This window comes from Columba livia, chromosome 4 (genome assembly GCF_036013475.1).
Source record: "Columba livia isolate bColLiv1 breed racing homer chromosome 4, bColLiv1.pat.W.v2, whole genome shotgun sequence".
NCBI classification, from domain to species: Eukaryota; Metazoa; Chordata; class Aves; order Columbiformes; family Columbidae; genus Columba; species Columba livia.
The window spans coordinates 38,182,471-38,204,960 of NC_088605.1; the positions used below are offsets into that span (position 1 = coordinate 38,182,471).

Below are 22,490 nucleotides of genomic sequence, written 5' to 3' on the forward strand. Positions count from 1 at the left end.
AAGAAATTCTTTACAGAGAGAGTGGTCAGGCATTGGAATGGCCTGCCCAGGGAGGTAGTGGACTCACCGTCCCTGGAGGTTTTTAAACTGAGATTGGGCATGGCACTTAGTGCCATGATCTAGTAAATGGACTGGAGTTGGACCAAGGGTTGGACTTGATGATCTCTGAGGTCTTTTCCAACCCAGTCAATTCTGTGTGATGGTACAAGAATTTTCTATACTATAAACACCGCGTCTTCCTTTTAATGCTTTTTTTTTGATCCACTCCATCCTCAGATCATACCTTCCTGTCCAACAACCTGAGGATGATATAGTGGGAGAAGAGCTTGGTAAAGCACAGATGTTCCAGGTCTCCTAACTACTCCAAACCACTCTGAAATCACAAAGCCAGGGCTGTGCTGAAGGCAAAGAGATGAAGCTTGCTTTGCTTCTGCAAAGCCATCTGTCATACCCCAATCTGCAGAACCATTCCAGGTGGTGCACAACCTGGTTAATCAAAGCTCTGTCCAGTTGGATACACAAATGAGATGTTTTTGCTAGGAGGGATTTTCAAGCTTCTTTGCAGATAACTGTTCAGTTGACACGCTCTGTCTCACTGCTGTTGGAGCAGAGACCAAGACCACAGTGGCAGAACCTTTGTCTTCCCAAGGCTGTATTCAAGGGTGCTTTAAGATGGATTCAGTTGTAGTCTGAAAGATGAACCTACATTTTATAACTAAAAATGACCAAAATTACTGTACTCACCTTCCCTCAAGAGTCAGAAAAACTGCAGCAAAGCTACTCTACTGGTTTGAAAGTATCTTGGGTGCTCAAAAATTGGGTAAAAAAACCCTCAATCCATGCTAGACATTCAAACAACCAGATTTCTGGTTGAAACAAAGCAGGACAGAGGAAGGAAGAAGGCAAGTCTTCCACAGAAAAGTAGCTGAAACATGGCATGTAGCTCTTATTCCTAGAACTCCTTGATCAGCCACTATGATCAGTATTTTCTCCAGTGAAAAATGTAGCCAGCTAATATGATGTGATTTGTGGTAGCCCTATAAGAGTTTGTTATGACAGGAGGTCTAGCATGATGGATGTATAATCAGGATAAAATATAGAGTACTCCGAATTTTTGGTATTATACTGGCACAAAAGTTGAGATATTGCTAATATAATAAATGCTGAATGACAAGCAAAATGTAAAATCAACAAAAGATAAGAAAAATCAGGAAAGATAAATCAAAAGAGCTGCTCAAAGAATTCAGAGGCAGAGAAGGGGGGGCCAGGAATTTAATTTTGCTCTAAGCAATGAGTCTCACCTTAGATATTGCCAGATAATATTTAGATCAGGTTTTTTTCTTTTATTCTATACCATGATAGTAAGTGAAAGTAAAATTCACTTGGAGTTTTAGTACTTAGAAGTACAGAATGAAAATGAATAAGAGGTTCTTGAATAATAATAGGCCCTTTAAAATGATTATGTTTATAATTTGGTAATGCTGTTTTGCAAAAACTCACCAAAATGATTAAAGACTTTTGGATTTGATTCTCTACATTGAGTAACAAGTGTTACATTAACTTTGAGAGGCAGAACTATTTATGACAGATGTCAATTACTTTTTCAGAAATAAACAGCTGCGTTGGAACTCTATTCTAGCTCCTTTGCCCCCACTGAAGCAACAGAAACTTTTGAGAGACTAAAAACACCTGGCTTATTTCTTAGATCATGGAATATCAAAAACATCCTTATGCATGGTATGGAACCAACCTGCTTTTGATTTTAGACTTCCAGAGTTTGCTACCAAGTTCAGAGATTGAATATGAAATTTACAACTACTGTTATTTTTCTTTTTCCAAGAAATTTATAGGACTTCTGGAGGCAAAAATCTGGTGTCGGTGTTAGGCTAATCTCCTTTCTGATCTCTAAAGGTTATATTGATTTGGACAACTGACTGTAAAACCACCCAAATAAAATCTTCAGAAAACATTTCACATACAATAAAGTTTGAATTCTTTCAAGGCCACATCTTCAAATAAAAGATTGCCTACAAGGACACCAGATTTTACTGTCACTTCTGTACTCCAGCATTATTGGTTCCAATTCCTTCATGTCCTCCACAATTTACTTTTGGAGAATTAACATATTGAAAACTTAGAGATCTATTAGCATGCAGCAAGTAATGGCATCAGCAACCTCTCTCAATTTTCATTGCACTACTTTTTGCAAATGTGAATAGTAATTTCTAAACACGTTTTCAAATAAATAATGGCGGACAATCTGAAACCCTAACGTTTCCATTTATGTTACACTGTTTCCATTTATGGATGCAAAACACATTAAGCAAGCTGTGTTACTGTCAGTGTTACTGTACCTTTGCTAAATGCCAAAAAAAAAAAAGTCTAAAGAAAACTATTACGCAAAAAAAAAAAAAAAAAAAAAAAAGGCTAGCCAATCAATTGTTTCAGTTAGACATGAGGCTGAACTGAAATTTCTGAAAATATTTAGTTTTCCTAAAATAGTGCTATCTGAATTGAATACAAGATCAATGACCTCTTGTTTTTCATGAATTCTAAAATGCATTGGACATAACTCTCAAGTGCTGCCAGTTCTATCACACAGACTGTAATTTAACACGCCTCAGTAGGCAGAAATTAAGAGTTTTAATCAGTCGGAACCAGTATAGTATTTCTCAATTTAAGAGAATTATATATACAAAATCCATTTTTTTTTTTCTTAGAACAAGTTCCCATCTAAAATATTTATACAAAAAAAAGTTAAAGACACTGTCATACAACCCATAAAAATCTAACCAGAAACTTTTAAAAAAAATATACCTGAAATAGCTGAACACAACTGCCAGAATTTTGCCATCAATAAAAACATTTTGCACACTTCTTGAATATTGCCTGCTTATTGTATCCTTCTTCTGCCTTTTTTTTTTCCTTTTACTTAACTTGCACATACAAAAATGTAGGTTCAGACAATAAGCAAAAAAAATATTCCCATATCCCGAAATAAAAATTGAAACGCACACTGTAACCAACATAGTAGGTTACTATTTGCTCCACTGCAATTTTCAGACTCAAGTCACAGCATGAAACTTCTACGTATTCATAAGAAAAATCTGCTAAGCCAATAACATTGCAATAAGGCATTTATTAGTTTCCTTAACAATGTTTTTCACCCATTAGTCTTTTGTTTGTTTGCTTGTTTTCTTCTTACAGTTACTGCTACCACCTTTCGCATTTCACACATAACTATTTAGATACCTGGACATCCCTCTTTGATGTCTGTTTTTGTTATTCTGCCAATCTTAAATTATTCTAGAGTCTTGTGTTGCAAAGCTATGGTCTCATGGGAGTGTCAGATATGTGGTGCGACAGGCACTGATGAGCACTGCCATGGATGGATATCAGTTCTTTGTGAAGGATGGGCTGGGAGGCAGAGGAGGACAAGTCTCCCACAGCATGGTAGAACAGCAGGGAAAGCTAGGACCTCTGTCTAGGACAGACAATGAGGCAGCCTTGGCTAAAAAAAAAACAAAACAAAAAAAACACCACACACAAACAAACAAAACAAAACAACACCCACACAACAAACAAACAAACAAAGACAGCAAGAGAAGAGAAAGCTCAAGGAAAGTCACATCAGTGTGTATGAATACCTGTGTGGAGTGGTAAAGAAGAAAGAGCCAAACTCCTCTCAGTGGTTCCTAGAGATAGGACAAGAGGCAACAGACACAAACTGGAATTCAAAAAATTCCATTTAAATATTAGAAAAGAAAGCTTTATTCCTGTGAGGGTGATAAAACATTGACACAGATTGGCCAGAGATGTTGTAGAGTCTCCCTCCTTGGAGACATTCAAAAGCCAGCTGGGCACAGCCCTGAGCAAATAGATCCAGGTTGTTCTGCTTTGGGCAAAGGGATTGGACTAGGCAGTTTCCAGACATCCCTTCCTACCTCAGCTATTTTGAGATTCTCTGATATTTAGTTCAGACAGATAACCACAGAACAAAAATTCTATGGTAACTATACAGATTTCTGAGGCATGACCATAAAACTTCGCACAGCGTCTTATGTAAAACTTTAATGATTATTAAAAATATCAAGTCATGTAACTGGAACAATTTCAATTTTCTTTTTTTTTTTTTTTTTGGCAATGCTTTCAGAAATTTACCTTGTCCATTAAAACTTTTTCCACATTTCCTTTACCATACCTGAAATTTAGAACCAAGCCAGCCTAAGGACCAATTCTGAAACACTAAGAAGCTGTTTGACATTCCGTTTCAACTAGGCTGCCAGCAATGAACCGACGCAGTAAGTTTAAGTCTCGACAACTAAAGATAGAAGAAAAGTAATGCTTATGAAATGTTTAATATCATCACACACAAAGCAATTGCAAAACTGTATTGTCTCTCCAAAAGATGCAACATTCAGACAAGATCAGAGACCTCATCACAGGTTAGAGCTTCCTCACAAGGGGATGAGGAAAGGTAGGTGGCTAATCTCTTCTCTCTGGTGACCAATGATAGAACGTGAGGGAAGGACAGGAATATGTGCCAGGGGAGGTTTAGGTTGTACAATAGGAAAAGGCTCTTCACGCAGAGGGTGACAAAGCACTGGAACAGGCTCCCCAAGGGGAGGCAGTCACAGCCCCAAGCCTGACAGTGTTCAAGAAGCAATTGGACAATGCCCTCAGACACATGGTATGAATTTGGGGTTGTCAAATGCAGGGACAGGAGTTGGACTCAAGGATCCCTGTGGGTCCCTTCCAACTCAGATGCTCTATGATTTTATAAGATATGTTACAAAAATATGATCAACATATACCAATAATATAACATATATCAACATATACTTCAATAGCATTGAATTTAAAGACTTTTCCCATGCTAGCCAGAAAGTTAAAAAGATATAAAATTATGAAAATTATATAAACCGACCCATAAGCACCTGGGATCATATTAGAATGTGCTGTATGTCCAAAGATCTTCCATGATTTCAAATATGACATGAAGTCAAGTACTTGATGATTTTTCAGGAACCTTTTCATAATTTATTTCTAAAACGGCAAACTGTATGTCTCCAGATTAAAATATCAGGTAGTTACTTGGCTGATAAGTAGCAATCATCTAGCAAATATCACAGTCTACCACCTTCAGATTTCCTCCAGAAAAGACAGTCATCTCAGAAGTTCAGATCCATACTTTTCTAAAATATTTGAAAGAAATCATTGTGGGTACAAATCAAAATTCATTAGAATCAGATCTGGTAAAAAACACAGAGATTCTGTACATTTGGGTCAAAGCATCCAGGCAAATCTTGCATTTTGGAGCTTGTCTGTGTGATTTTCTACTGAAAGATACTAAAGAGTTTATAAAATTCTTTACATGTTGAATGCAATGGTCATTACTAAAATATATATATATATATATATATATATATATATATATATATATATATATATATGTAAAAATCAAGATCTTAAGTTCTCAAATAACTGATGAAAAGCAGCACATGAAGTTCAGTTATCAGAATTCCATTCACAGTTGCTTGAAATAATTTCTGTGGTAGGCAGCTCACAAGTAAAGTGGCTCTGCATCCTACAGTAAATTCAGTAAAGCAAATTCAGCAGCAATAATCCTGCTAACAAACACCATTTTAACAGTTTCAAGAAAACTGCCCAGGAGATAATTTATGAAGTGATACCTCTCAGCAAGCACCACTGTAAAAGGTTAACTAGATGATTCAGAGCTTGAGCACTGGATGTTTCACTGAGTCAGCTCATAATACTTAATTTCTGTCCACACTATTGCATGACTTGGTGACTGCAATAATTACAGTACTAATTTATACGATGAGGACTACATAATAGTTGCATAAATATGAAGTTTGGCATACTGCATCTTCAGTGTGTCACACTGACTTATTTTCTAAAAGTAGGTATTTACACAGCTGTTATGACTCCTGTTTCAGAGGTCATTTTTATGCTTGGTGATAAGGGCAATTCTGATGAAATATAGATTCTAACAGCAGGATACATTTTAAAAGCGTTTTATAAAGAAAGTAAAAGAGTAAACAGACTAGAAGAGACGACAGAGTTTCTGAGTTTCAAGAATCAGTCTTTGTAAAATAATTTGTCTCCTATGTTACACTAAATCTGCCAGCTTATGTTTTGAGAATAATTGTTTATTTCTGACTTCATAAACCCCAATAAATTTGTTCTGCTCAGCTCTTAGTAGCTAGGTTTTTACTGGATAGCTTAATAATATCAAAACCCTCAGAAAACTGCATGCTCAGAACCCAAACAATACTCTCAAGAAGTTTCTTCATGCCCAAAGTTTTCCATAAATGCTAGGATATCTGATAGGGAATATTGCTTCCCTGACAGAGCATTTAATAGTTTCCTTCATCATCTAGGAATTTTTAATGTTCTCTATGTTTGATAACAATTAACATTATGACCTAAAGTGCACAATTAGATCCTCATGTAGTTAACTACTGCTATAGCTAAACAATACACTAAGTAATTTCTGTCCTTACACAGGTGTTTGAGGTTGAAAATTACCACCATCTTTAGTTCTAATCTTATGGTAACTGGGGCCAAACACATTTTTCTTATTTCTGCAACAGGTGTAATTAGTCATCCTCTTACAGCTTCTACACCTAACAAGGTTTAGCCTAATTCAGTACATGTAAGAGCCTACTGGTCAGCAAAGGGGAAATACTCTGAACTTCATCATCTTTGTGCCCTCCCCTCCATTTCCTGTACTCAGCACTAAGACCCCTGAACCTAACTTCCTCAGGCCCCCTTTTCTTTACCCAGTGCTTACACATCCACTACTTTTCCCAGTTTCACATTCCACCTCATCCCACAGCCCTAGTAAAAAACTTTCCAAAGTTTCTGACTGGCTTTTCAGGCACTTGGAACCCATCACACTACTCTGACCCATGTCCCATTGCTCTGACACTTGCTGCTGATTGTCAGTACAATGCTGTCCATCACAAGAACATGAGCGTGCTGCCAGGCTGCTCATCTGAACACCTGCCAAGCAGGAATGGTGCTGAGCTACTTCATAGTCTGCCTATCCCACACTACACAAAACCACAGCGACATTGGTAGAGGAATCTCATGATCTACGTGGTTCAAAAGCACTGCTAAACAGTTTGATTATCATTAGCAGTTTCAACAAAAGTAAACAATGATTTAAAGAGCAGTAATCATTCTTAATAACCCTATGCTGTCTCCCACTGCCATCAATGTCAACACTTACAAAATAAAGTGGTCTATTTAAAATAATTGAAAAATAACCCACTCTGTCCATGCCAAACCTTTTTTTTTTTGTTTCCCTTTTCATTTTGTCATTCAAACGAAAATCAAACTGAAAGACCATTTTTTCATACCCATTTTCAGAAAGATAGAAAATGCTTGGATTTTTTCTTTTAATGCTTTTTCATCACAACTGACATATTCCTATGGTTTTGCTTTGATTTAAAAAATAATAATAAAAATACCCACTCCAAGCATTTTTAGAGTACTTAAGTTATACTCATCAAACTAAATAGTTCTGGTAAAGATTTGATTCCTTCTGCACACTAGATCTCATCATGGACTCACCAAAACAACAGGTATACACAGAAAGTATTTCTGTCAGCAGGATAATCTTCAATACCAGTTGAGCTATGTTGGCCTTCTTTCTATAACTATTCTTATCCAGATAACGTCTATTATTAAACACACATTTTGGTTGAAATAGATCAGGACAAATTCACCGTCATAGACCCTTCAGAGCCTAGATTTATTTTCAGAAATACAGAATACCATTTCATTTTTTATTTTTGTATTGTATTTTAAAAAAATGCATTTCCATCATACTGAATGAATATTTCCTGGATATGATTACAAATACAACCAATAGATGAAAATACTGTGTTTTCTTTCAACTATTTTACATAAAGTGCATGCTATTGCAATATTACAGCATCACAACACTAAATGTCACAAACTTTTATAATGGTTGGACATAATTTTGAAGTTCCTATAGTGACTGAAATCTTTATGCGTTTTTGAGAACCATTATATTGTAAACGTTATCAGGAATATTAACAGGAAGTATCAGCCCTCAAAAGCTTCAGATCTGAACAAGGCCCCAGACTTCTGTCCAAGGATGGTCTACAGTACCGCCAGCAGCAAATTATGGCTGACATTGTTTGTTAGCTTAGGAAGACACAACTAACTCCTATTGCCCTCATGTTTTCCCTCTAACAATCCTTGCTGAAAAGACATTCAGGGCAAGAATGAGATGGAAGGAGAGAGGATGGCATACTGACCAAGATTAAATTTAGGTTCTCATGTCTCAGTTAATTCCTCTTGTTTTTTATCATCCCTTGTGCCTTGAGAAAGGTACATACTGTTCCTTCCTATTGAGGTCAACAGTAGTTTTACATAAAACACTTAGCACCTAAAGATCATTATTTAATTAAGGTACAAAATAATAGTTCTGTGGTGGTGTTCACTAATCTAAGGGACAAGAGTAGGTCAGTGTTTAAACTAAGAAAGCAATAACAATGGATTTTGTATTCATGTCAGTACTGCATATTTAAACCTCGGGGAAGAACTGTCATGGTCTACTTGTCCAACCGCAAAAGCTGGCCTCCTCAAGCTATATTTTGAATAACTGTCACAGAAGAGCGAACACTCCTCCTTCAGAGCCTCAAGGTCCCAGACTCTTTAGTCTATCATGAGGGTAAAAACTCTGAGAAGGTATTTTATGTGAAAAACATGTTTAAAGTTATGCCTATGTGATTTTGCATAAATATAATTCTGTTTTTATCTTTGTGTCAGCAAAACCCGTTGCTGAATCACACATTTCAGATAAAACTTCAGCTATCTGACAAAGACATGACCTACAAAAAAAGCAATCAAGTTTTATGTTTTACATTAAAAATTAATTACATATATAATTTAAAATACTAAATATAAATTAATTTAAATATAATTTACCAATTTTAGAGCACTCCTTTCATATCAAGCCATCTCTAAAACATTTATCATCTCCAGTAAAATAAAAAATGTTGAAAAGCAGATCCCATTAGCCAAAAAGATTTGGGTCAAATACTCATTTCAAGACCAGCATTTTAGTCCACAGGGTAAATTTAAAAGTATACATATTTCATGATAAAGAGTGAAATTCAGTGCTCTGGACACAAAAGCCTAAGAAACTGGATTCTTTCTAGGAATGCAGTAAGACCTTAGACAATGCAATCCAGAAGCAAGTTCTGAAGCTGTTGCTTTATCTCTCAGTGGTTTATCCTGCAACCAGCAACAGAACTGCCTTCTAACGCACAATGCCAGTGGCTCCTCCTGGCCTGCCCATGTTTTTGTTCTTTAGAAAACAAGCAGGCAGAGATGGAAGGACAACTGACATGGTTCAGGTTAAACACTCAGTATTTATTCTAGAACAGAATCCAAATTTGATGACTTTAGAAAGCTGAGAATTGAGCTAAACAAATAACAAGTACTAACTGTAGAGCATATTACGATACTATGAATCAATCCCTTTCTGCTTCTCAAAGGTCATTTGAGCCCTCTTTCCCTTATGTTCTAATGATCAGGTGGTGACTCCCTCAAACATCTTCACGTTGTTTTTTAACAGACTAGTCAAGCTTAGTCTAACTTAGCTGTTCTGAAAAAAAATACGCTGAAGGATGACATGTTCCTCTGTTCACTCAATTTCTCACCTATGAGAGAATATGCATTTACATCAAAGACTTTCATGCTCATTAAAATGTCTCTCCGGTCAGGGAAATATAAGACCATTGGAGTTTTTAAAGTCTTGAAAGTTCAAATGACATATGCAGTAAAGAAAGGGAGTGCAGTGCCCGCTTTTACCTCTATGGTCATACCCAGAAGAAACCTCACACAGATTCATCTTCTCGCATATCACATTGTCATAGAAATATCTAAAGTGTTTTCCTCTTGAAAACATCAATCACTATCACTTGGAACATTTTTTCTACTGGTTGAAACAGTGTTCTTCAAAACAATTTATTTTTTGTCCTAAAATATTCCACCAGTGCCATACAACATAAATTTACCCTTAGAAATGTCATCTTGAGCTTACAACTTGGATATTTTAAAAGAAAGCTGTTTGTCATGAGAACCCGCTTTTAGCAAGGATATCTACATATAATTTTGAAACAGGTCTTTGAAATGAACATCTCCGTTATTTCCAACACAAAAACATTTAAACAACTACTGTTCACCAAAAAACAAAACAAACAAACAAAAAAACCCACTCCAAAAAAATAATTTAAAGAACAGATTAACCTACTACCAGGTTAGCTGTTTTTCTCTGTTGTGTATGATGATCAGTAACCACCAATTTATCTCCTGAAGTACAAATGTTTTCTTCTTAATTGAGTATTTGCTGGTCATTATTTTGGTCCCTGATTGCAGACCTGTCAAAATAGTAATACATAGATCATACATACATACTACATACATACTAGCTGAGATTATTTCATCTGATAGAGGCCCCACTGCATCTACCAGTTTTAGTTTCTCTGTTCTTTGGTGATTCTGTTTCCAATAGCATCTGCTGGCATATGGCCTGTAAATACCTTCACGCCCAAAACCATCCAGCAACATGCTGATGTATCTAAACCTAGGGATGCATGTGACCAGCTTGCTTTTATTTAAAAAAAACAAAACAAAACACACACAAAAAAACCCACCCCCCACACAGTAAACCAAAACTATTTAACTTACATTTGATTACTACAAATAAGGATGCACAGACACATGTATACTTGTCACCTTGCGAGCGTATATAATGACTGACACAATACATAGCACGTACACACAACCTAAGCTACAAATTCTGTCTAGTTATATAAATTTTCTGGAATATAAACATCTTTTGCCAACATGTGATAAACTGTTTGCAAACTGACTTCTCCCTCCTTGGCTGCCACTGCATACAAACTCCTGTAAGTATGGGGCCTTGCTTTATCTACATGAAGTAGTACAAGAAGCTATTCTGATAATCTACACATAAGAGAACAATACCTCTTCGTATTGGTATCACAGTCCTTTCTGGTTTTTAAAGTGCTGATTGCCTGCCACTGCCAAACGTGTTTGAAGGCACATCTTACACAGATGTACTACCAACAGTTCAAAGCAGTAATGTCCAGGTAAAATACTTTGGTTTATGGTCCAAAAATACAGCTAGGTGCTGTGCAATACTCTCAACAGTCTGCTCATTTACACAGTGAAATACCCAGAAGCTGACAAACTCTATTACAAATTCTAGTCCCCTCAGTATGCATTTATAAACACACATATCTTTCAAGGCACAGTGCTATGTTGTATGGAAGCCACTGCACCCACATGCAGCACACAATTACAACCAAAACCAGATTTGTTGGAAACTGTAAGCAGACACAGCTGGAAGCAACCGTGAGCAACTACTCACAGTCAGAACCTGCCTTCAAGGATACCCATATAAAACAAGGTAGAAGTAAAACAAACATTTTACTTCCAGCACCATGCTGCCTGCATTGATCAGTGTGGTACATCTGGGTGGAAAAACAATAATATTCTGAGGAAAACCTTCAACATTGAAATAAACAAACAAAATTATCAAGCATACAACCCTTCAGTGTTTTGGTTTCTCTAGACAGCTATTGAGATATTTTTATAGGAACTTTTGTTGTCCAGAGTGTGAATCACACCTGTTCAAATGGTGCCAAAAGTGGTGGAAACCTGTTTACTTCAGCCCTTAGGAAGGGCTGTGACCTGCATGAGGAGTAACAGACCTGCCAATCTGTTTGACTTTACTACATAACCATGTAAAGCTTGAAAGCATAGCAGATGTAAATAACATGGCTCAGAAGGTACGATTAAACAGATGAACAAGAAATACAATGTAAACATAAACAAATCCCAGATAAAAATTAATTAAGTAATAAGCTAAAGCAGACAAACATAAAGGGCACTGTCAAAGACTGGTGGACCACACAAAATCATTAATTTGCCATTTGCACTGTCTAATAGTAATCTGAATTGAATCTGTTCTTAATCAATAAATCACTGAGCAAGAGGGATGCCTATGAAAATCAAAGTGGTATATTCTGGAACAGAGGATATCTCAATAGCCAAGTCAGAAATTAGATATAAAAAGAGTCTGGATAGAAAAAGCAGCAAACTTGCTTCACTCATTAATAGCCACAGATCTTTTATGTGGGAAGAGCTTTAGAATTTATTACTTACATCTGCAATGTAGCAAAGGATAGAAAAGGCAATAAACTTTTAACGTATATACATGCATATGCACATTCAGATAATTCATGTAACAGAAATGAAGCAAACTGGAGTTTTAGAGTAACACATGAAACTTCTGTAAATACAAACCTAGACACTGTAGACTATTTCACTCTCATTTAACTGGTTCCTTTCCACTGAATGATCTGAAACTGTAAGGCACAAAATACTGCAGGTAAAATGGACAACTTTTGCAGTGTATTTCCAGCACTTAGAAAATCATGGGAAACAAAGTGAAGCAATTTAAACTCAAGAGATTTAGAAGTTTGAACTCATTGTGCGTTCAGAAATAAAGTTTTGAAGCAGTTTCTTTGGATACTTCTCCAAGTCTCTATAAACCATTTTTCATTCAATTAAAAATAAAAAAAAAAAAAAAAAAAAAAAAAAAAAAAAGTTCCTCAAACAAGCACCTTTAGTTTAAGTGTTGAACACCTTTAGTTTAAGCATTTGGCATTATGCACTAGATAAAGTGGAACCAGCTATAACCATCTTGCAATCTCTATTAGACAACATACATGGTCACAAAATTCACCAATATGAATATGAAACAAACAATATACTATTTGCATAACATATGCTGTTAAAAAGATCTGATACTGGTTTAAACACAGATCCTTTTAAACAGAACTCATCCTGAAGCATGATGATTTGGCACTGCTAAGGGCATATGTTTTTTTTTTTTTTCCCCTTCTTCTCTTGGAGATAAAAGAATAAAAAGCCTGCAAAGGCAGAAGAAAAAGTCTACATGTCTTTTTTTTTTGTTTTAAATATACAATTTTTCAGTGTCAAGTGCCTTTTTACTTCAAATTTGTTTTGATAGTTTAAGAATTTAATGTAAAACTCAAACAACTGCTGAATACAACAGGCACATCTCAAAACCAGGAGAATCCTTGTGTTAGAACTCAAATTTTGACATCAATAAAGCAGATAAAATTACTATGAAACTTCATTCATCCTGTACCATCATATTTTGAATGTTAAACTACAGTCATGTAAGAGATTTCCAGTTTTAGATTTGTAAATTTGTTTGTTTGTTTGGGGGTTTGTTGTTGTTGGTTTTGTTTTTTAAATATATATATATTTAAGTACTCCTGAACCTTTCCCCATGTCTGGCCAGATGTGAGCAGCCTCTGAATGGAAGGTACTCATCTTCATTGATATGGTACCAAGGTAGTGAGTTTCCTGACAGGCAGAATATCACATTCAATATGTCACTGATGTCATTACATTACTTCAAGCTGGCTTCTGTAACTGGCTTGGAGAATCTGCAAATGACATTAGCACCTGTTTTCAACCTGCTACTTAATATATTATATATTTGTGCTTGTACAGTTCTTTGTACTTCTTGCACATACCTTTGAAGTGCTCATGAGTCAGATTTTCATCAAGAGCAAAATTTACTTTCCTCCTGTTTGAGTGGGTGCTCACAGTGCTGCAACTAGTTGTTAAGACTGACATTGTATGCATAAGACCATGATTTTTTAATTTTTTTTTTTTTTTTTTTTTTCTCCAGGGTAATTTCAAAATCCAGAATCTCCATACAATGCCTCGTTCCTCCACCACCTCCACAAAAAGTTAACCTTATTGGGAAAGAGTATCTTCTCACCCTCTCCATTCACTATTTTCTTTCTATGTCAGCATCTATCAACACCTGTCAATATATCTTTCCTAGCCTAATGAGGTTAAATACATATTTTAGCATGTTCTTAATCGACTGTTTGTTTATTTCTCAGAAACAAATATAGATTGTATTTTATTACTTGAAAGCAATACAAATTTAGGTAACATAATAAAATGGTCAATTTGGTACAAGGCATTACTCTTAAAAAAAGCAGCAGTGAGATGTGTTAATATCCACTTACAGGAGTAAGACACCAGCAAAAAGGATTTCACCCTTTGTTATAAATTTTTACTTATTGTTATTGAAAATACATTATTTCATTACGATGTTTGAAGCTATAAATAAAGGCAAAAGTAAAAACACTTTAGCAACAGATAAAGTCTGATTATTGACCAAAGGAGAGCAGAAGGGTTAGACAGAATTTATTAAGCTTTAATAGACTTCTAAATAAGTTTCCAAGGCTACAACATTCACTGAAACTCAAGGAAAACAAATGACTTCTATATAGCTACAATAAATATTATTCAGTACAAATATAACAAAGAACGACAAAAAAAGATCAGGAATTCAGTTTCTCACTAACATTCCTAACAGTGAGTACACGAAGTAAAATCAATATAAAAGATTGTGACTGAAGATATGTAACATCTTGCTGAGCTATTTATGATATATCAAGCCACCAGGTCCAACAATTAAACCTGCAAAACAACGGCAAAAAAACCCAATACAAAGCCAACAATTGACACAGCCTGTTGCTCTACAATCCGCCAATGATTTACAACAACAAGTTCAACTGTCAAAGCATGATACAGATTAATACATTTAACACTCAACAGTGTATGAAAATTAGAACTTTGTTTACTTCAACAAATATATCACTTAAGACAAGGTCAGTAATTTCTAAAGCATCTCTTTTTTGCCCTCGTAGAAGGGAACAATTATCTAACCACCTTGTAAGCAGCCAGAAGAAAACAAACAAACATAACAAACCCCAACACAAAAAGCCCACACTACCACCACCCAAAACAGAAAAATTAGACTCCTGAAAGGAGATAATTTTACCACATTTCTTTGAATTATTGTGTGACTATTACCAAATGAATCAAACAAAATCTACAAGTGTAGCAGCTATTTTTCTCCAGAATCATTAATAGTTAAGTCCCTTCAAATTCAATATAACCACACCCTGCAAGGTTTTTCTCACTGTTTATTACTTTATTATAATAGTCTCATAAATGTACTACCCACGTGCATAGCTGCTCTTTAGACTGAATATCAGTTTTGAACAAAGCACACATTTAAACAGAGTTAAGATATTTGAACTGGTAGACAGACTGACAAATAGAAATGAGTAGTGGGATTATTTCCAGAACTCTGTTCTAGAAACCAAATTTTTCTTCTTTTTCTCTTAAAACTGCCTTCAGGGGCTAAAAGCTTTCTGATCTACCTCATCATTGTGAAAACATGATGGAAGGAAATAAAAAAACTTCAGAAAACTAATTTATTGCAAGAACCTGTTAGCTACATTTGCTAAAAGGAAAAATATCTCAGCATAGGTTACCATATTACTTGAGTCCTATTCTATTAATTATCCAGAATTCAATCTCTAATAAAATATTTATGCTTCTTTGCACGGGTGGGAAAATATGAACAATAGGCATAGCAAGAAGTTCTGCCTATGAACACAATTCAAACTTAGTTTAGTGCAGAAGTGTTCTTTGAAAACTTTGTTCATCCTGAAAAATTAATGATCAATGGAGGATGTGAAATATCAACAAATTTTAAAAAAAGCTTTTTCAATAATATTTAAGAAACAGTTGTATCTCAAGATCAATGATGTATATGCAAATTTTCATACTTGAAAACTAGAAAATTGCTGATAATTCGCAGGTAAATGAATCAGGAATTGATTTAATTTCCATAACCTCAATCAGTATTGCTATTATAATCTAATGTCTAACACTCAATTTCATTTCTGTGCAGTTATGTCAATAATTTAAAATTAAGACCTATCAAGGACAACGGAGATCATAATAAAACATGACAACACTTCCCTAGCATATGCTTACTGTCATAATACTTCTCCGTGACACAGACTGTTATGACATCATATCATGATCTCAATTTTGTATTAAAAAGTGCCTTGTTTTCAAAGTTCAGGACATAGACATGATTTATTTTTAGTCAATACTGTACAGTCTTCTAAACAGGAAAGAAGACAAAACCAATGTTGCTAAATCCAGAATAAATTTTGGAAGTATGTGTTGTAAATCAAAACAGGGTTTGGAGAAAAAGACAAGGCAAGGGTGGTGTTGAGAGTTGAGAAAAAACAGTGGGCTAGTTCAGGTCTGGGTTATACCCCAAAAAGATTCAAGGTAGGTCTTGTTCTCATATGTGTAGGCCTGGGAACTAAGATGCCCTGTTGGGTCACTTGATTTTAAAAGTTCATGTTACTTACATTACAGGTTGTCCCACAAACAGTGCAAACAGACAAACTAGTGATGACTCTGCAGTCACTGACTTGCCAAGTGTATCAGATGAATAATACCTTTGCCATTGCTCAGAACCCACAACCACCAGGCTTAGCACCACAAATATACCTAGAAGAGAGTAGTTTACTTTTGATATTGCTCATATTGTGTTCCCAAATGATGCTGTTGGAGGAATTAAATTGTACCCTCACAAAAAATGATTGCTGATGAGCATTAATTAATGGACCCCATAGCAAATACCCATGGTTTTTACTACAGAGAGGCCATATGCTCCCTTTGGATATACTTGCAGCCAGAAACAGGTCGGTGCTCACAAAAAGACAAAAGTAACTTGAAAGGGCATATTGAATAAAAACACATTTGTGTCATGCGGTATCAAAAAGCATAGCCCAAATACAGGAAATGTCAAGTCAAATCAAATCACATGAAGTCTCCAATGCAAGGTCCTATGTCTGATTATACTTTGTATCAGACATTTCAGATTTTCAAACAGCTATCTGCAAAGATTTGCATAATATAATACACTCTCTACAAAGTACACACAACTATCTTGTCACCACTAGCTTCTTTATATGCCCTATATTCAACATCAATCTTTCAAGCTTACGGTAAAGTCAACAGCTAATAATAGCATAGCTTAAAGTTTTTTACACTGAAGACCAGGAATCTCTGTTCTTTCTAAATCTTCCCCTTCTGAATTGCTTTTAACCACGCTCTTCTGTGCTGGAAGACACCTATTTCAATTGAATTCTCCTAACTGAGCAGAAAATTACATTAAGTGTCCGCTGTTATTGAACTTCATGTACTGGATTCACCTCATCCAAATTTAATTATTTTAAAATTGAGTGCTGCTCACTGTGTGTTAGTCAAATAGTGGAAAGAGATTGGAATTCCTCAGTTCCATGATTTTTCACAGCCCAATGTTCTTTAGTAAGTTAATCTTACAAAGATGCTTCTCCCTTCCACAATTATAGAGTCTAAAACACACAAAGCTTGGACAAAATGCTTAACATTTTTGATGGTTAATGGAAGTGAAAATAATTCTTATGAACACTGCTTATAGCAACTCCTTACACTGATATTTTATGCAGAGTGAAAACGTGAAATTTTAAAGATAGCTTAAATGTTTGTAGTAACAACAGATGCATGGAAATAATTGAGAAAATTAGCATACTTAAGCATAGTTATTCACTTTTCCTAGTAAATCCAACAAAACAAGGAATTTTGTTCAGTGAAGAAATCTAAGTAAGCATGCAATGAAAAATCTCTTCAGTTAATTGATTTGACATTTGTCACTTGAACATGATGACTTATGGAATGTCATCTTTTTACTGAATTTATTTCCAGTGTTGAATACTGGATGTACAGCACATACATTATTTCCAGCCATCTTGTTTTAAAAGGTGGTTATAGGAGACTGGCCCCAAGATAGACTACTTAACACAGATGAGAACACCACCGGCACTCCTGGACTCTATACTTATTGTCCAAGGTCACACTGAACTCATTGCCTGAGAGCAATACCTTTCCACATAGTTTCGTGATGGGTTACAACTGTGTTACTGTATAAAGGACATAAAACTGGAGAAATGCAGTGGTGACTACAGCTCTAGTGATGACTACACCTACAGATTTCAGAGAACCCCTCTCTTTTTTTTTTTTTTTTTTTCTAACAATAATCTCTTTTAGTTCTGCTTATCCCTTCATCTTAGGTGTAAGAGATACTTTCTAAAAAAGTAAAGGCTCTTGCTTGTACAGTGAAGGGAGTTCATACATTTCTGGCATAGCACATAAGTTTGCAGATGACACTGAGATGAGTGGTGCAGTTGACACACCTGAGGGACAGGATATCATTCAGAGGGACCTGGTCAACTCAAGAAGTCAGCCCATTTGAACCTTATGAGGTTTGCCAACACTAAGTGCAAGGTCCTGCACCTGGGCTGGTGGCAAACCCCGCTATCAATACCAGCTAGGGGACGTAGGGATTGAGATCAACCCTGAGGAGAAGGAGTTGGGGGTACTGCTGGATGAAAGACTGGACATAAGCCAGCAGGTCAAGGGAGGTGATTCTGCCCCTCTACTCCACTCCGGTGAGACCTCACCAGGAATACTGTGTCCAGCTCTGGAGCACTCAGTGCAGGAAAGACATGAACCTGTTGGAGAGGGTCCAGAGGGGGGCCACCAAGATGATCAGAGGGATGGAACATTTCTCTTATGGGGACAGGCTGAGAGAGTTGGGGTTGTTCAGCCTGGAGAAGGCTCCAGGGAGAACTTATTGCAGCTTTTCAGTACTTAAAAGGAACCTATAAGAAAGATGGGGACAGACTTTTTAGCAGGGCCTGTTATGGTAGGGTAAGAGGTAATGTTTTTAAACTCAAGGAGATAGATTCAGGCTACACATGAGGAAGAAATTTTTTTACAGTGAGGGTGATAAAACACTGGCACAGGTTGCCCAGAGAGGTGGTAGTTGCCCCATCCCTGAAGACATTCAAGTCCAGGCTGGACAGGGCTCTGAGCAACATGATCTAGTTGAAGATGTCCCTGCTCATTGCAGGGGACTTGAACTGGATGACCTTTGAAGATCCCTTCCAACCCAAATTATTATGTGATTCTATGATAACAAATGGTTGAGAAATGGAGTCACTCGTAGAAACATATTTAAAGTTTACAGTGCAGCTTGTCTTGGTATTCTGTTTCCCATTAAAAGATGTAGCCTGCCTTTCTACAGAATATGTATAAGGCTTCATCTTTAATACCAGACTCGTAATTTCAGTGCTAAGCTTATAGTACTTCAGAGCAGTTGCTTGTTGGGTGGACAGACCTAACTCATGCTCATCACTGCTAATAAATCTGTGTGGGATGAGGTCACGGTCTTTGCATATCTGATGCGACATGAGAACATTTTTATTCCCCTGTGCAATCAGCAAATGCAGCATCTATTCTCACCCTGCAATAACCTAGCAACAACAGCATGTGCCTGCATGACCAAAATGTGCAATTAACTCCCACTTCACAAGGTTTACAGCTCAGCAGCTCCACTACCTGAGGCTTATTTCAAATGTCACATCACGCTTTCCAAGTGATTTGAACAACTGATTTGCCACACAGACCTACACACCTAATTTTTTTTTTCATAAATCACTTCAATAAGGTTAATCAACTATCACTATATGAGTAGTTACCATAGGTAATTATTTTATTTTTTTTTTTAATGGGTAGGCTGAGTAATTATTTTTGAGAGTCTTCGCTATCTCAGGTCATTAGGTATTTTTAGGTTGTGCTGTAAGTGTACGATCACACCTATCCTCAAAGGTAAAACTGCTGAATATGCATAGCATTTGCAAGTTGGCACATTTTTCAGGACACATCAGCGCAAAGGGCAAACAAGCAACTGAGTGGCAAAACTTAAACTGGCCAAATTTATTTTAGAGAATGTATAAAACCAGCCTTTTTACATCATCGCCATCCATAGCCAAGCTGCTCCCCAGATTCTGTCTGCCAAAAGTACTCCCACATGTCACTGAAGCCAGGCAGTCTCGAGCTGTGTCTGAAGTTTTGCACTATTCCTGACCGGATTACTCATGTGCCCTAACAGATAACAAAGACAAATGTTGAACTCCTTGTGACTCATAGAAAACCAGGACTTTTAGCATGATAAATGAGCCCCGTCAGAAGCAGAAGATGAAGTATTTCGCAATTTTGAGCACAAGAGGAAAGCTAAAGATTCAGTATATGTTCAACTCTTCTAGTTTTGATGAGGAGAGGAAGGCTACAAAACTACAGAGAACAAACTGCAAAGACAGAAGTAAAATAAAAAAAAAGAAAAAAGTCTCTTATATTTACTTATTCTAATACAGCAAAATAAATGGGTAAACATTTTTCTGTACCCAAGAAGGTACTTATTTTGAAACAATAACATTCATGTGCAGGGTAAAGAAACACAATACCAGATTGTGAACAATTAGTCATGAGCAAGAGTGAGACAAACATGTTTACATTCAAATTATTGTTTAGAAATAGCAAATTATTTTAATTGGCAAAGAATTTTACAGCATGCAGATGTTTTTGAGCTGTGTTAAAGCAGAGATATGGATGACAATCCAGTGATTCCCATACTAAGTGACGTGAAAGACATTTGTCCTTTATCTAAACCCCAAAAGAAATACACAATATCAACATATGAAATTTAACTATACAGGAAGATACACAGATTTGATTTGACCTTGAAATGGCCCAGACACTGTTTGGGTTTGGTTCTACTTCTATGACAATGCTGAAATTATCTTGCTATATTTGCTCACAAGGCTACTTTATAATTGCGAGATTTATATAAAAGCTATGTCCCATTACTGATTTTAACGAGTCACATCTGCAAAAACAATTAGACAACTTTCTGTATTTTAAGAGCAAATACAGACTATTGCTTTTGTCTGTGTTTTGGGTTTTGTTTTTGGTTTTGCTCTTTATGGAAGTGTGCATACCAGAATTCCTTACACATTCTTGTACTTTATCCACAGGAGGAAAACAGAAAGACAAATATAGCTGAAACAGACAAGGGAAATATTCCCAGAGCTATTTTTTCTATAGCTTTCCATCACTACATTTCCAGAGGAAATAACGACTGATATTCATGCTTCAGAAACTGCAGTGATAAGCAGTCACGCATTTCACAAGCCTCTTCAGATGATTTTAGCACAACTCTAACGTCTTCACTGCATGCAAGTGTCTACATGATGATGTCATTTGGGGTTAGTTGCCATTTTGTTTTTTATTGAAGCCTAAAAACAGGTGTGCAAGTCATCTTTAATTATAGTCATCACTTTGATGTGACTACTCTGGTGAAGTAGTAACTTTCATGGAACTACTCTTTTTTTCTTCTTTGTATAAGTTGCCAGAACAGTGACAGAAACTTCCTTTTTTCTTATGCTGGGACTAATTGGGAATGAGTAGCTGGAAACACTAGTCCACAAAACCTGACTGACTCTGGTGTGATAAGGCTCATAGCCACCTGCAGCTGACAATGTTAGTCAAAATTTTTTTCTCAAATAAAATAAACTGGCATGCATTCTTAAAAGTTCTTCAAATGATTGCTTTTAGAGCCAATGTAGGAATTACAAGATTATTTTTTAAAAGACTTTGGAGGAAAAAGGTCATTTGGAGGGCTTGACCACCAGGAAAAAAAAAAAAAAAAAAAATCAGCAAGTGATCTATTCTGAAAACTTTCTGCAGATGAAAAAGATTTTTTGAGCAATGCTATATGACCCCTACATCAAAAGCACCACACTGGTGGCTAAACTATTGGCCTAGCACAAGAGATTTTGTTCAGCATTCTGGCCTGGCATAAGCAGGGCAGAACTCATGCAAGCACTGTCACATCTCATACAAGAGCCTTGATTTTCAGGCTACTGTCTGCTCTTGATATGGTTATCTAGCCCATTTTATAAAACAACTTCAAACATGTTTGGTAGGAAACAGCTTCAGGCATACCTTGTTTTCATCCCTTAGCCAGATAAGTTGTAGAATGTCAAAAGTCTTCACAGGAAGAAAAAAATTCAATGTTTTAAACAACAAAGTAAACTATCACTTTAAGTTTATGAAAACTAAATTATATTCTAATCATTGTCACTTTTAGATTTCTAACATTCTAAACAATTACTGAGTATTGGTATGGCTCAACCACAACTGCCAAATTACAAAACTAGGGAGCTATAATCTTATATCAACAATGTTTAAGCTCCCTGTTTTGTTTTTTGTTTTTTTGTTTTTTTGTTTTTTTTTTTTTTTTTTTTTTTTTGTTGTTGTTGTTGTTTTTGTTTTTTCCCAAATGAAGCACTTTCTTTTTCCTCAAGGAATTATAAATAGTATTTTTCTCTTTGCTCATTTTCACCTTCCACCCATCACACTTGTTGAATCATATTATTTTTTTCCTCCCTATAAGAAAGTTTGGCCCAAACAAAACCCCAGGCATACCAAAGAAAAGCCTAATCTTGAGGGCTGTTTATAGAATACAGAGAAAAAGAGAAACAGTGTAACACAATGAGACTACTTTGAAAGACAGAAGCATCACC

General features: G+C 36.0%; 1 long non-coding RNA gene across 1 annotated transcript in view; it reads left to right on the plus strand.

Annotated features, from left to right (window-relative positions):
- LOC110354920 (uncharacterized) overlaps window positions 1-14,266 on the plus strand; it is a 68,589-nt gene extending 54,323 nt beyond the window's left edge. The window contains exon 4 of the long non-coding RNA XR_010472241.1: window positions 13,823-14,266. This is a non-coding gene — a long non-coding RNA (uncharacterized LOC110354920). The remainder of the gene's footprint in view (window positions 1-13,822) is intronic.
- Window positions 14,267-22,490: the final 8,224 nt, after the last annotated feature.